This window comes from Urocitellus parryii, chromosome 10, assembly GCF_045843805.1.
Source record: "Urocitellus parryii isolate mUroPar1 chromosome 10, mUroPar1.hap1, whole genome shotgun sequence".
NCBI lineage: Eukaryota > Metazoa > Chordata > Mammalia > Rodentia > Sciuridae > Urocitellus > Urocitellus parryii.
In genome coordinates this window covers 92,971,658-92,988,864 of record NC_135540.1, presented here as the reverse complement: position 1 = coordinate 92,988,864, position 17,207 = coordinate 92,971,658, and the positions used below count along the sequence as shown (strand labels likewise).

The window sequence follows — 17,207 nt, the reverse complement described above, 5'->3', positions numbered from 1 at the left end:
AATGGATGGAGTTAGAGAAGATAATGCTAAGGAAAGTTTGACAATCCCAAAAACCAAATGCTGAATGTTTTCTTTGATATAAGGGGGCTGATTCATAGTGGGATAGGGAGTGGGAGCATGGGCAGTTTAGATGAACTCTATATATGGCAGAGGTTGGGAAGGGAAGGGAAGGGAAGGGAGGGGGTATGGGGTTATTCATAATGGTGGAATGTGATAATCATTATTATCCAAAGTACAGGTATGAAGACATGACTTGGTGTGAATACACTATGTATACAACCAGGGACATAAAAAGTTGTGTGTGTAATAAGAATTGTAATGAATTCCACTGTCACATATAAATTAATTACTTAATTAAATATTACCCTCCTGAAAATGGGCTAAAATTTATACTCGTTAATGAGAAGAGAGTCCCACTATGAATATTACCCAATGTCAAAGTTGTTGTACTCACAAAGGGTTATTAATGACCATCCTCAGGGCCTTGAGAAGATCTGCACTTGTCAGTGTTCTGTATTCCAATCTAATAGCTGCTCCCTTGGCCTTCACATGAGCAATGTTGTCAGCTTGATCCGCAAACAAAGGAATGCCCACCATAGGGATCCCATGATAGATTGCCTCATAGATGCCATTGGTTCCACCATGAGTTATAAAAGCTTTTGTTTTTGGATGACCTAGGATTGATTTAACGTCAGAAAAATTATTAATTTAAATCTTAGAAAGAAAATGAGAAATGTGTATTAGAAGACATTAAAGGGACCAGTGTGTATTTTAGGTGACAAATTATTGTAAACATGACAGTGCATCAATTGTTTTTTTCATATCTCAGAGGAACAAGCACCTAAGTCCACTAGAGTGCTAACCGAAAACTACATGAAAGAGAGAGTACATAACTTAAGACTTGAATACTGAATACAACATTAATAGGTAGAAAAAATAGAATATTTTTTAGTAAAAGAATCAACATACACTTATGGAAAATAAGGTCATGAAGGACATGTTAGCATATTATCTCATTAAAAAAACTGAAGTCGCTAAGTTTGCTATGTAGCATGCTCAAAGCAGCAGGGAATAAGATGGTGATTGTACTGAATTCAGGAAAAGAGAGACTACACTTCATTACAAAATGTGTTTGCACTTCATAATGAAGATTGTGCATTAATTTCTAGAGAAAATAAAGAGTCACTGTTCATAAAAAAAAAATATCCTGGCTGCCATTTTAAAAAGTATTTGAAATACACCTGCAGGAGAGGAAAGAATAAGTGAAAGACATACAACAACACAGAGAGACAATCTAGGAACTGAGTGAAAAATTCTTGCAGAGGTAATTGCACCAGAAATAAAGATAATTTGGATTCTGTATATAATGACAGTGTATATTAAAATTGCAGCTTTTCCTTTGTTTTTTTTCAAACCATCCCTGGGCCTGGAAAATATTTAAAAAGAAGTTGAACATTGCATTTGATTTTTTTTAAGTAACAAGTATTGAATAAAATGTTCCCTGTTGAATTTTTAGCATCCAGATTGATGGTGCTCATGCTTTCAGGACTTATATCAGTCTTACCAAGAAGGTCATTCTGGGGGATCCAGTTGTATATTCGAGTGTTGGGTCCTAATTTATCTGGCTTCTTGCCTTGATATCTCCAGATGACCTGTTTGGTAAAGAATGTACCTTATTCTATGATTTCAAGTTTAATGTTATAGCATGTTTGCATTCTAAAAATTTAAGAGATCATCTAGTTCAACATTTAACACATAAGGAATTAAGTACAATTTTAAGTAACAAGAATTATGAAAATACAAACTAAAACTCCATTATTATTTTGTTTTATGCATTTTATCCTAGATTTCATTTTCCAGATTAATATCATTATGGTTATTTCTTGTGAGTGACATAGATTAGACAGGACATATATTGCTTAAAATGCTTATTTCAGTTTGCATTGTTTTTTAGAGACAAAAGCAAACCAATGCAGTCAGCTACTGTTAGAAATAAATGAATACTAACTAGGAATTACATGTAACTTGTTTCAGACTTCAATTTATTAAACACTACGTATAAGAAACCTTTTACTGGTATAATGTATCTTAACCCACACTTCTATCAATATTGGTGAATTTTGAATTTCTTTAAGTTTTAAAAAGAATAACCCATTTGCAACTTACAAATAATTACATGGATATTGAAATAAAGTTCAAAATTGTGACGTTGCTAAATGTTTTAAAACTGTGTGTTATCATTTAATGATGCAGTACAAATTTTGTTAGTAGTCTTATATATATCTAAGATGTTTTCATGTCTAGGAACAAAATAAGGAGCTGACTCTGGAAATTAAAAGCAATCTTCATGAACTGTAGTATAATTTCTAAGTGCTTATATTCTATATGCAATGGGAGCAGCAAAGTAAATTTAGGTCTACAGAAGGAAAAATAATTGGGTGATTAGGAGAAGCCTATATTAGATAGGAAACTACAAAGCAGATGGAAAACACTCAAAAACCACAAGAGTGGTTATGTTAGAAATTGTGGTATTAAAGCATATTATGGAGGTGGGAACTTTTGAATTTCAGCCCATGCCAGGCTTGCTTTTGCTTGACTCTTCCTTATACTCTCTTCTTTCCTCTTAAAAAGTATTAATCTGATGTTTTAGAAGCAAAGTCCTTTGAGGTACATTTATAATGCACAGGGTCCACTTCAAAGGCAGAACTAATCTCTGCACTTTCTCTAATTTCTGACATTGTCAGGATCCTGCCCGCTAGTGCAAGCTGTTTTTTTCTTTTTCTACAAATACATGTGACTGAGTGGGAATTTGGCCCAATGGTTTGGGTAGCCTTTCTCCTCAAAACTCCAGGAACAGTTTGTTAAATAAAATTATACTTTTTTTTTTTTAATGGGGAGGGGATGTATTTTGGGCTTACAGTTTCAGAAGTTCAGTCCATATGTGGCAGACTCCATTGTTCTGGGCCAAAGAGGAAGTAGAATGTCATTGCAAGAATACTATTCTTAAATGAGGGTAAGCAAGGAATAAGGGATTGCCTGGGGTATCCAAAATCATGATCAATTTCAGCCTTCTTCAATAGCTGCTTAGCATTATTTTGGTGGTCCAGTTATGAGTTAACTTTTTATAGCTTTCTGATAACATTGACCATGTACACAGTGCCCTCAGGGATCCTGCAAGGAAAAGGAAGAAGTAGCAGGGACGAAGGTGATATCTGTATAAATATATGCCTGTGATACAATTAAATTTCGCAATGGACCTGTAAAATATATTCTTTATGATCACAATGTTAATATTAACATGAATTAAACATTCTCTACTGTTTAGAATAACCACACATATTTTTGTTTAAAACATGATTTTTGAGATGAATTAGAGATATCACAATACGTTATGTTTCACAAACGATGCTTCATTAAGCAAACCCTTTATAAAGTTTAACAGACTTTTTACATATTTGGCCACTAAGAGGGCACTTTTTCTTACCTTTTGTGGAATCTGTGCAAGGGCAAATGCAATTATATTGGCTTTCTCCTCTGGCATTTTAGAAAACGCCGACCCCAGAGAAAACACTACAATACCATTTTCTCCAGAACTCTGTACAAATTCTTCCATTTCCTGTGAATGAAACATTTTCTCCATCAAAAAAATGAAGAGGGAGGGGATACAAGATGTCAGATTAGAGGAAGGATGACTTTCTAGTTGCTCCAAGGATCAAAATATAAGCAGTGAGAATACTGCTTCTTAGTGAGGTGGGTGAAAGAAGGATTTCACTAAAATTCAATACTGGAAAGTCAGAGACTCAGAAGTCTGGGTTCATTAAACAAAGAAGATTACATTGAAACCAAACTGTGGAAGCAGCTAAAGCAGTATTAATGGTGCTGTATACCACAGAGAAATGAAAAATGCAGGGATAAACACAGTGGACATATTTGGTATGAAAAAAACCTGAGAACAGAGAAGCAACATGAACGTAGCTGATCCAGAGACTCCAGTGTGCACTGGTGATTGAAAAGGGCTGTTTTTTTACTGCCTGGGGAGAGATGAGGTGGATTCATCTTTAGGTGGCCTTGCTCCAGTCTCTGTTACCAGAACTGGGAGATCTGAGCAAACACTGCTGTACTGCCTACTGTGTGGCCTAGAGTGTACCTAGCTAAATGGGAGTGAAAGAGGCATAGATAAGATTTTATCCCAGTGGATTCAAGCCAGAAAAACAAAGGGGGAGCACAAGTTGCTTTTTCTTTGAGCTGATGGCCTTTGTGACAAGCTGAAGTAGGTGAGAATCTGAATAGGCACTTATGGAAAGACTCAGTGACTGAGTCTAAGAAAACTGTGCAGGTGAACAGCAGAATGTCTGGAAGATCAGCTCCCCTGTGAAATGAGTAGAATTCTTAGGAGACTTCTGAGATTCAGACTCCCTACAGAGATAAGCAACTGCCAGACCCTAGGTGTGTGTCCATCTAATTTCTTCAGAGTATACATCAAACAAAACCCATGAGGTCTGATTAGACCTAAGTTTCCTGCATCAGAACTCATCTTATAGAACACTGCAGCAACCCCACCCCAGGAGTGCATAGATCTGGTTTGTGCACACAAAGCTCCAACTGACACTTCTTCCCATTCCAACCTATGTCATACTGGTAAGAAGGGAAGCTGAGAATTATTTCAAACACCTTCAGTCTTAGGCCATTCCTAGTGGTAGCTCAGAGAAAAACACAAAAAGAGGAAGGGAATAACAAAATCCAACCTTTGCTCTTAGTCTTAGGAAATAGCTAAAGAAGAAATGAAATGAAAAACGGTTGAGTATCGTCAGTAACCATCCATTCTGACAATTTTGGCCACCTCAGTAGAAATGATTCTTTCATTTATAATTAAGAATATTTTTACTTTTTCTTATTCTGTGTGTTTGTGTATTCTTCCATTACTGATTGATTTATGGATACATATCCATATACATTTATTTCTTTTTTTTCAACCTTAGCATTTTTTTTAAATGTAGTTATTTTTTCTTGTGTTGTCTTTTGAGGGTTAGGGTTTTTTGGTCTGTAAATATTTGTTTTGTTTTGTATTGTTTTTATTTGTTTCTTTCTTTATCTCTCTTTTATATTCCTGGTTATAGCGAAAATCTATTCTCTTTTTCTCTCTCCATTTATGTGTTTCTCCTATTTTCTCCTCCATCCTTATAACTATCACCTGCTCTCTCTTCTGCATTCTCTCTCTTCACTTTTTAAAATTTCAAACTTTTTTCCCCTATCTTCTTATCCCACATTATGTCCTAATACTGACTGTATTTTTGCCATCTTTAAACTAATTGGTTTATAAAACTCTTGAGCCCACCATTAATGTTGTTGCAATTATTACTTCTGTGGATGACCTGTTTCTTGTTTTAATGTCAGATTTAGTTTATATTCATGCACTGCTTTGTTGCTGGCAATTGCTGACCTACTTTTTCTGTTTTTTTTTTTTGTAGCAATTAACATTTTAGAAGTCAGTGTAGAATCCAGGTATTTATTTTAATGCTGTATATTATTGTATCAGTTATTATTTATTTCCCCCTTTTCTGTGAATAGCTGGAAATCTATAGTGACTCTACAGGTTCACAGGGTAGAAAAGTCTACTGCTGAAATAAGTTCAACCAAAATACAGTTCATCTTGCTCAACATGAAAACTAGTGGCATTCAATCATTAACTATACTTTAATACATAGAACAGAAGAGACAAAACTCAAACTAATGATAAGGAGTCAAATAGAAACAGTTGGGGGTGGTTTCATGGTTTCTCCCTATGGAAATCCACTGTCACAGGAAAAGTAGAGAGAATTAATTCAAAGGCTGTGAATACAATACTTATAAGGAGTCCTAATCCAGATCATGCTAGGACACTTTGGAAAGTAAATAGTGTGCCTTTAAAAAAGTGGAAGAGGGCTGGGATTGTGACTCAGTGGTAGAGTGCTTGCCTCGTACACATGAAGAACTGGGTTTGATTTCCAGTGCCACATAAAAAAACCTAAAATAAATAAAATAATGGTATTGTGTCCATCTATAACTATTATTTTTTAAAAAAAAACATGGATAAGAAATCCCTCCTAACAGATGCATAAAACCCAACACAAGACGATAAAAATTATGTAAAAATAAGGTTACATAAAATCACTTAAAGCTCCTAATTTACCAACAACTGATGCCAAAGATTGAAATTATAAAAAAAAATATTGGCTAAACAACTAAAAAAGTAAATTTTAAATTATTATAAAATATAATCAATGAAATTATATTTTTAAATGATCAATAAATTATAAAAATGATCAATGAGTTCTAAGAGAACACAGAAAAACAATTGAATGAATTAAAAAATCTTTACAGAATATAAATGAAAAATTCAACAAGATAGAAATATTGAAAAAGAACCAAAATAAATCTTGAAAGTCAAAGACAAATTAAATCAAATGAAAGTTCAGTTGACAATATTACAGTACAGTAGTACAGCAGACAATACTGAAAACAGAATATCAGATATGAAAGAGTGGCCAGCTTTGAATATCCAGACAGTACTAAAGTAAAGAAAATAATCAACTGTGATGAGAATATTCAAGAATGCTGGGACACTATTAAGAGATAAAATTTAAGAATCATTGATATTCAGGAGGTTTTCAAGATGCAGGCTGAAAGAAATTAATAACTTCTTTACAGAAAGAATAACATAAAGTTTTACAAAGCTTGATAATTAGGTAGATATCCAGATAGAGAGGGACATATACAGAAAAAGAACCCCTTATACACAGGACCAAAAAAGAATCTTTCTACAGCACATTATAATTAAAATGCCTAATAGAAAAAAACAAGGATAGAATTTTAAAAGCCTTAAGAGAAAATTGTCAGGTCACATTAAGTGGCAAGCCAATAAGAAGCACTTCTCATTTCTCAGTACAAACTCTAAAAGCTAGGAGATACCTTGGAAAAATAAGTTCCAAGTCCTGAAAGAAATTAACTGTAAAGCAAGATTGCTATATTGAGAAAAGCTATCTTTCAAAATCAAGTATGAAATAGAATCCTTCCAAGATAAGGAAAAACCAAAATAATTCATAACAACTAAACCAGAAATTATTTAATGAAAGAGTCCATATAGAACAAATAAACAACAAACTCTGAAGTTTACAAATGAACAAATCTTATTGGAAGAGTAGCTAAGAAATGAAAAATAGGACCAAATTAAACATAAATGAATCAAAATGACAGGAATTAATAAATGTCTCTTTGTAATGACATTGAATGTAAATCATCTCAATTCTTCATTTAAAACATATAGTCTGGAAGAATGGATTATAAAACAAGACCCAATAATATGTTGTTCATAAAAGACACATCTTACAGGTAAAGACAGCCATAAGCTAAAAGCAAAAAGATAAAAATTGATACATTATGCAAATGGAATCAGAAAATAATCGGGATTATCTACTCTTATATCTGACAAACAGACTTCAAACCAAAATTAATCAGAAGAGACAAAGCTGGCCACTTCATACTGGTAAAATTAATAATCCAACAAGAAGATATAACAAGTATAAATATTTAAGTCATAAACATGGATCCAACTAATTATATAAGAGACATTAGTCAAATTGAAGCCTCAGATAGACCTGAGTAAAATAATACTTGGTAACTTGGTAATTTCAACACAATTCTCTCATCTTCTGGTAGGTCATCCAGACATAGAACCGGTAAGGATTCTTTGGACCTGAAAAGTATTATAAGTCAAATGAACTTATATATATATATATATATATATATATATATATATATATATATATAATGTTTCATTCAACAGCATCTGAATACATTTTCTTCTCACCATCTCAAGAAAACCTTCTCCAAAAGAGACAATATTTAACACCACAAAGCAACTCTCATGAAATACAAAACAATTGGTATTACTCATTATATTCTACCAGATCATAATTGGATGAAATTAGAAATCAACATGACAGAACCATACAAAAACTATATGAACATATGGAGATTGGGCAATCTCTATTGTATAAAAATGGATTATAGAAGAAATTAAGGGAGAAATTTAAAAATTCTTAGACTCAAGTGAGAATAGTAATACAACATATCAGAACATCTGGGGCAGAATGAAGGAATTTCTAAGAGAAAAGTTTGTAGCTATGAGTGCCTGTATAATAAAATCATAAAGATCCCACATAAAAAAACCTAATTTCTCATTTCAAGGCCCTTCAAAAAGAAGAACAAACCAATTCCAAAACCATTAAAATAGCAACAAGGAAAGATAGATAAATAAGAGACAGAAAAACAGAACAGGAAGAAGTCAAATTATTAGTTTGTAGATGATATGATCCTATACATAGAAGAGCCAAGGCGCTCCACCAAAAGACTGATAGTGATGATAAACAAATCTGACAAAGCACCTGGTTACAAAATCAACATACAAAAATCAATTGCTTTCCCATATACCAACAATGAATCTGCAGAGGAAAATTCAAGAGAATTATTTCATTCACAATAGCCTCAAAACAAACAAATAACAACAACAACAACAACAATCTAGGAATAAATCTAACAAAAAAGTTAAAAGACCTCTGAAATTGAAGATTGAAATTAGAGAAGACAGAAAATAAGATGGAAAGACCCCTCATGTTCATGGATAGATAGAATTAATATTGTTAAAATTACCAACGATCCAAAGCAATATACAGATTCAATATAATCCTCATGAAAATATCAATGGCATTCTTCACAGAACTAGAAAAGATAATCCTAATATTCATATTGAAGAATAAAAGACTCATAATAGTCAAAGAAATTCTAAGCCCAAAAAGCAATGCTGGAGGCATCACAATATCTGACGTTAAATTATACTACAGATCTATAGTAACAAAAACTATGTGGTACTGACATGAATAAGACATATTGACCAGGAATATAGAATAGAAAACACAGAGAAAAACACACACATGATGTTGGAGAAAAGATTGCCTTTTAAATAAATGATGCTGGGAAAATTGCAGAAAAATGAAACTATACCCTTATCTCTTAACCTGCACAAAAATCAACTAAAAATGGATCAAAAAACTAGAAATTAGAACTAATACTATACAACTCCTAGGAGAAACTGTAGGGTCAACACTCCAGCATATAGACACAGGCAATGACTTTCTCAAATAGAACCCCTAAAAGGTCAGGAAATAATTCCAAGAGTAGATAAATTGGAAGGCATCAAATTAAAAAGCTGAACTGCAAAGGAAACAATTCGATTTGTGAAGAGATAACTTATGAAATGGAAGAAAATCTTTGCAAAACACCTTCTGCCAAATGATTAATATTTAGAATATATAAATTCCAAAAACTTTTCACCAAAAAAATCAAACAACCCAAATAATCAAAGAGAAAATGAATTTAAAAGATGCTTTTCGGAAGAATAAATATAAAGAGCCAACAAAAATATAGAAACAAAAAATATTCAACATCATTAGAAACAAGGGAAATGAAGACTACACTGAGATTTTATCTTTCACCAGTCAGAATAGTAGTCATCCAGAATAAAAAGAATAATAAATGCTAGAGAGGATATGCAGAAAAAAATTTTAACACTATTTGAGGAATTGTAAATGAGTACAACCACTATGGAAATCAGCATGGGTATTTTTCAAAAGAGTAAGCATGTAAATATCATATGACCCAGGTATACCATTTTCAGTATTTATCCTAAAGAGTTAAAGTGATACATGCATATATAACAGTGATACATGCATAACCATTTTATAACAGTACAACTCATAATACACAAACTATGGAACCAGCCTAGGTGTCTGCCAATGAATGACTGTATAAAGAAAATGTGGTATATATATACACAATGGAGTTTTATTCAACGAAAATAATAAATAAAATTATGTCATTTACAAAAATGAATGGAAATAGAGTCTATTACATTAAGTCAAACTTAATAAGTCTATTACATAAGTCAAACTCAGAAAGTTATGGGTTGTATATTTTCTCTCATATTTGCAAGCTAGAGAGGGAAAATGGAAAAAATGAGGGTGGATCTCATGGAAATCAAAGGGAGATAAGAGGAGAACAGGACCAATGGGAGGGAGGTGGGAAGGGAAGGAAAATTTCTGGGAAGTTTTATTGGCCAGACTGTACTGTTATATTGTGTACATATATGAATATGTAACATCAGATCTCATCATTATGTACAAATTAAATGAACCAATAAAAATGTAGGAAAAGCAAAGAAATTATTGGTTTGTAAACTAAGAAGAGAAAAGCATGTATTATTAGAATTTGTGAGTTATGGATATTTTTAAACTGACCCAGTCACTCACTTTCTTTGGAAAAAGATGTGTGTAATGACATAGAAGGTTCCATTAGGCTTACTTGTGGAAATGTGTGTGTGTGTTTATGTTTGTAAGAAATGACATAGTGCCATTAAATAGATAATGTTAGATCAAGAGATGATATTAGAAATTATTGTATGTAAATACTTAATTCATAATTTTATTCATTACTAATGTTATTTTTTTTTGTTAAACACTATAGCTAGTACTTGGTTATAATTCTTGTTGTTATAGTACTTCACTTGATTTTATTCCAGGCAGGTTATCTGGATGATTTTTTAGTTTGGAATTATTAGTACTTATTTCTGTCCTTGTGAGCCCAGAAGAAAAGGATTTTTGTACATTTTTATGTTTCCTATTTCTATAGTATTTCATTCCTTACTTTACAATTTGTGAGAGTTTCCCAAGTTTTCCTCTAAAATAGCCCATAAAAACTGGAGATTAACAATCACTAGCATTCAGAAGATTAATATTATGGTTTGGACTTCCTTTTACATAATTCTAAGATTCCTAACAATCCTGTACATGTCCAGAACTATACTGATCCATAATCAGCATTTTCACTTCATTGGAATGATACATATATTTAAGTAATCATATCTTTGGGTTATTTATATGTCTCATACTTTGCCCTGAAATTTTTTAATGATATTGAAGTTCTACGAGAATCAACTGTGTATCAGTGGCTGTGAAGAACCCTTATTTTCACCACATTATGAACCATGGGAGCTCTTGCACCACAGTGGGACTGCCTCTGGACCTTTTATAGAACAGGTCAACTTGTTGAGTAGCTCATTCACATATAGTGGACATTGCACTACTCCTAGGAACTTGTGACACATTCAGTTATTTTGTGATTCCAGTAACCCAGAGCAACGTGTACAGTAATATATTCAATATATTTTCTCCCTGCTCAAAATGTTCTTCATCTTTGTTGTACAAAGATTTTCTCACTACTACTGTTTTATAAATATACCCTTTTTAAAAACCAATTAATCCCTGACATAGACAGGTCACAGTCTTTCTGCAACATTACTTTAAAAGGAAAAACCAATTAATCATACGAAAATTTGGAAGAGCATGAAAAAAATATGTAATGTTTAAGAAGATTGCCAAAATGAACTTTGGTTCATTTAGAGATACTGTTGGTTCAAAATTTGAACTGTTTCATTGTGGTCTTTTTTTCTGTTCATGTAAGTACATGAGTAGATACATGCACATATATAATATAAATAGAAGATTAAAATTCTTTTGTATATCTTTTCTTCTCACAAAATAATGATATTATTATAGTCATAATATATTATTGCCTTTCAGTCTCCAACTAAACTTGTGTTATGACTTAATGTAGTGAAGCATTAAATTTTAAAGTAATTGTACTGGGTAAGGTGGTATACGCCTGTAATCCCAGCAGGTCAGGAGTCTGAGACAGGAGGATCTCAAGTTTAAAGCCAGCCTCAGCAACAGGGAAGCACTAATCAACTCAGTGATACGCTGTCTCTCAATAAAATGCAAACTAGGGCTGGGGATATGTCTCAGTAGTTGAGTGCAGATGAGTTCAATCCATAGTACAAAAAGACAGATAAAAATAAATATATAAGTAAATAAAGTGATTGTGATGGTGTGGTACATACCAGAATAAGTTTTAAAATCATTACTTAATGTATGACATCACTTAATGTGTTAATTAATTATGTAAGACATTTTTCCAATATGTGTTCTATAAGTAACTGCCATGAACACAGATTACATTCATTTGATTTTTTGTTTGTATAATTACAATTGGTATACTGTGAAACCCAAGGCTATTTGCATTGTTAAGAGTATTGATACATTTGGCTCTTTGTCATTTTGACAAATTTCTGTATTTAAACAATACAGAAATTGTCTGAGAATCTAATTAATAATGGAAAAGCAAGTAATTTGGGGTAGCATTACTTTATATAATAAAGATCAAGAAGACAGTGTTTCTAATATTGGCCTGTATTCTAATCTTGTTTATTCTATTAAATAACACTTGCTACTATTATTCCTTATCATGATCACACTGCTATCTACCTTCTCATCCTCCTCCTCCTCTCTCTGCTGTCTTTTCCCTTTTATTGACAAAGTCTCTTTCTCCTACTGTGAATGGGGAAATCTCTCAAGGTAAGAGGTTAATGGCTTAAAACTTACAATAACTGTGTCTCAATTTTTATTGAGAACTTTCACTAACTTTTTGTTTTCTGTTTGTATTGTATGGAACTTATCACAAACAACAAAATAATTCTATTGAAAATGAGGCTTGAATAAGATCTCAATGTGTTGGTGCCTTTAACAGGTAGGGAAAAAGCCACTCTTTACAGATCACATAGCAGTATGGCAAATGAAGTTTGCTTCTAAGCCTTGTATTTATTTAAAATGTTTTAGACTCTTCTGTTTCCTCCTATGAAATATTATCCTATTTGCTGACAGAATGATTTTGTAATTGTAAACTAAAGGGCTGTGCTCAGAAATAAATGACAAGAAAACTTAGATCATCATTATGTTTGCAGTATATATTTTCTATGTTCATTCTGTCAGGAAGCTGTGATGTTGAGACCTGAGTTTTCCAATGGAGTTTTCCTGAGATGTCCTCTAAGATTGGCATATGGCAGAAAGCTCTCTCAAGCTAAACATCCCTAGCATGGTTTAGGATGTAATAATCTGTGTTCTCAGGTGAGTTGTTCAAATGCTGGAGTGAAGACTAGTAAAGGCCACACATTTATATCACTGAGAAAAGCAATTCCTTTAAAGCTAAAAGGTTGTGAAGAGCTTGAACACTTACAATATAATTTTAGCAATTCCACTTACTCATTTGATTGCCAAAACTCACGCCTTTACCTTTAAGCAAATTGATAGAATATCTGTTCTCTAGGTCGTTGGTTGAAAATATAGTGTTGATTTTTCAGAAATCTAGTTTCTATTATATATGAAATTGTATCCACTGTGCCTGGAACACATTACCTAATTAATATTATTGGTAATAGAGCTATCATACCAGACCTGGGCTGTCGACATTTATAAGAGAAAATCTATGGTAGTTTGTTTCAGCCATATTGTGGGTTTCTCTCTCTCAATTTGAATATAATCCAAATTCATGTACACAGCAGTGTTTAGGGTATGGTAAAATGAATTAAATGTAAAAATATTCAAATATTACTATTTCCAAGTATTAATCCTACCTTTTTGGTATAGTTAGGGTCTTAAAAAGTAGATAACAAACTTCAGTTTTTCAGAAGGAAAAATAATTTTATAGAAACAAAAAAGGAATAATTAGATTAGCAAATATTGCTATGGATTCTATGTTTGTACCAAGGACATTGTGTAGCAGTATTATCTACATTTTCCAGGTAAAACAAATGAAATTTGACTCTTAATAGATAAATAAGCATAGTCACATGTAAGAACAATCTCATCCATGTTTACATCTTTGTTATCTCCAGTCTTGCAACAAATTCCTGAGTGGTTCCTCTGCATTGTCTTTCCCTCTAAAATCCAACTTGGTGACTGCATTTTGAGATTTTTCAAAATGGAAACTTTATTCACATTTCTCTTTTGCTTAACTCCTTTCATTGGCTACCCAATGTGCTTCACAGATATTTTAAACTCCTACTAACTATCTGGCTTTCACTTACCTCTTTAGCATCATCTGCTCTTTGCTGAGCCTTTTCCTGCTGAACCACTCTGGAAGTTCTTGGGAGTTTCCCTTACTATTGTATGTGCCTTTCCTTTTGTGTCTCCCTCTCTCCCTCAACCTCTTTTCCTATCCTGTGGATTCTTTAAAATTCACCTTAGTTATCAAGTATTTTAGGATTTATTTTATGATCTTTGCTGGAGGTTTCATTAGTATTGTATAATTTCCTTATGATAACTCACACGAATTTATTACTTGTTACAGTCTCTGTATCCAGCTTGAATATAAGGTCTGGTTGATGCAGAAACTGTGCCAACTTTATATCTCTCTATATACAGCACTTATCTCTGGTATATGACAGTTACTTAATAAATATTCTTTATATTTATTAGAATAAATGATTGATTATTTATTATGTATTACATAATGAAGGCCTTAATTTTCCTGACTATTCCCAAAGGATACCCAATATCCTACTTTCTTCTATGATAATATGAAATGCTGTTACATGTGATGACATAGAAATGCCTGGGTCTGTAATTGGCAGAACTCTTTATCTTGCTTTTCATATCTCTGAGTTAAACATTTTGAATTAAGAATACAGAGTCATTTCTACCAAAAATGTTAATCAAACAGAACAAAACAAACAAGAGAAGATTTACCTTAGGGAGGGGTTTGGCAGGTTTACAGTGGAGTCCTCCAACAAAGTCAAAATTTGGTAAGAATGGACGAGGAAATTCTAAATCCCAATAGGTTCGAAAGAGCCAAAAATCAGCTTTCCCCATTGTTTCATATATTGTAGTGGGTCTCCCTGAATGGAGTAAAGAGAAGAAAAGAAAATGAGAGACATGTACCTTGAATGCTTGATATATTTGCCTTGAAATGAGTTGGATTTGTGTAGGCAAGGTGTTCAAATACACTTGTGTATGTGTGTGTTCCTGTGTTTGCATACTACAATTGATATGTTTTTCAGGGTACATTTTTGCATACTATATTTGATATGTTTTACATATGTTAATATGTACATAAACTAGTTGTGTGGGTACTTTCTAGTGTTCCATTTGTATATTTACAATCACAGATAATTAAATTATTAACCTAAGCCTCCATGGAAATAAACATGCATTTTATATTATTTTCTCTCTAAAACTTCAAAAGTAACCTAAATTTTTGAATTTTTGTGAAATCCATTAACAATAAGTGCTCCCATAACTGCAGAGATATCTTTTCCAGTAGTATTCAGTCTAATTCTTATAATTGAGCAAACCATTCCCTTGATCCTTGATTCTTCAAGTGAACTGTAATGATTTAGTGAGTATGCCTGAATTCCTAATGACCTCTACTGCATTTGCCTCATATTAAGAGATCAATAGTATTAAGTTAGTAAATATATATATGTATATTTTTTTTTAGCAAAAGCCAGAAAGTTTACACAAATATTAAAATAGAGATTGGTTCTCATGCTTAATTTAGTTCATATTGTCTTAAATGGTAAATGCAGTTTAAAAAATATAAGACTAATAAGGTATGGTTTTACTCTACACCAAGGTTTTAGGACTTAACAGATGATTTGTTTGTTTTTATCAAAGGAATATGAAATATAAGGTATCACAATTTATAACTTTCTGTGCCGGAGATAGAGAGACACTGTTAACTGTGAAAGAATCTTCACAGCAATGCAAATAGATATTGTTTTTAAATTTCTAACTGAGGAAACAAAGCTATTCAAAAGTAAACAATTTCCTCCATGGTACATATATATGGTTGTGCTAGTAATACATGTGTATGTTATTAATGTACATGCCTATCATCATTAAAACATTTAGTGAGATTAACAATGACTGTCCTTAAAGATGAAAAGAATAGTAAAATGCATATGTAATTGCTCCAGAGAAAACTTCCATGATTCAATTTGCAGGTTATTATTTCCTGAAGTATTTGAATAAGTAATTGCCACTGGTTTCTAACTGGCCCTATAATATAAGGGCCCTTTTATATTGGTGAGACTACTTGTTCATCTTATATTTTCATTCCATCCTTTTACTTACAGAAAAGAAAATTCTTCTGATTTTATATTCATGCAAGCTCAGCTTCAAAGTCACAGGAAATTTAGGTTTCACAGTACTAATTAAAGAACCAGCTTACCTAGAACTTCACTGTAAAACTGATTCCATTTCTTCACATCAAATGATTGGAACCAAAAATCAAAATAGACCATATACATTATGTTTTTAATCCGATCCATGAATGTCATTTGGTCACTTAATTCAGACATAATAATGGGCACGTAGGAAGGAGGGAATGTAAGTCCACCACTGTATTTTCCATATGTATACCCAGGAGTAACGCGGAGAGTGTATACAAATGGTACTTTAAGTAGCTCAGCCAGCAGCTCACCACAGGGACCAATAGCATCTGCAAAACGACATCAGATTTTGATTCATGTAGTTTCATCATAAGTTTCTTGTTTAAAATTACATTTCTACAGAGTTGTTCAATTGTATCAGAATATTCCTTGGAAGCTTTTTGTGCTAATGAAAAAACTTCCCAAAAGTTAGCTTTTGGAGTATCATAAATCCATTCATGGAACCATTTGGAGAAACGTTCTTCCAAATGTTGTTCACTTGAAGATGCAGGGTAAACCTCAAAATTAATAGCAGATGTTGTGTTGGGATTAATAAGAATGGAAGCTGTTGATGTCAGAACAGTCACCTCATGACTTTTCTGGAGAAGTTCATCCAGGATTGTCTTTATGTTGATCCAATGGCTGTATTCTGTGGGCCACACCAGCACTTTTCCACAGCTTCCAGAGCTAAAGTAACACATCAGTTGTATCAGCAGAAGAACCAAGTTCCTTTTCACAGACATCTTGGTACAGTGTAATGCTTCTTTTACATTAGCATCTCTTCTTTTCTTCAATTTCTCAGGCTTATATGTCTCAGGATAAATCAATCCAAAGTTAAAGTATAACTCCTGCACTTCAAAGTACAATTGTAAAGGCTGATCATGTGGATGATAGAAGGACAAACACAAGGTAGAGTACCTCAAGGTTATAAAAGTTTGTATGCCCTAGAAGGGTTCATCTCTCCTGTGGTGCCTCTCTCTCTTTCTCTCTCTCCCTCTTTCCTTCCAGATGCTGACATAAGCTGAGTGGCTTTTCTTTGATGAGCCCTTCTCTCAGGATGTGCTACTTCATC

At 32.8% G+C, this 17,207-nt stretch overlaps 1 pseudogene; it reads right to left on the bottom strand.

The window, feature by feature from the left end:
• Positions 1 to 450: 450 nt before the first annotated feature.
• Positions 451 to 16,892, bottom strand: LOC144257241 (UDP-glucuronosyltransferase 2B17-like; annotated as a pseudogene).
• Between the last annotated feature and the right edge of the window lie 315 nt (positions 16,893 to 17,207).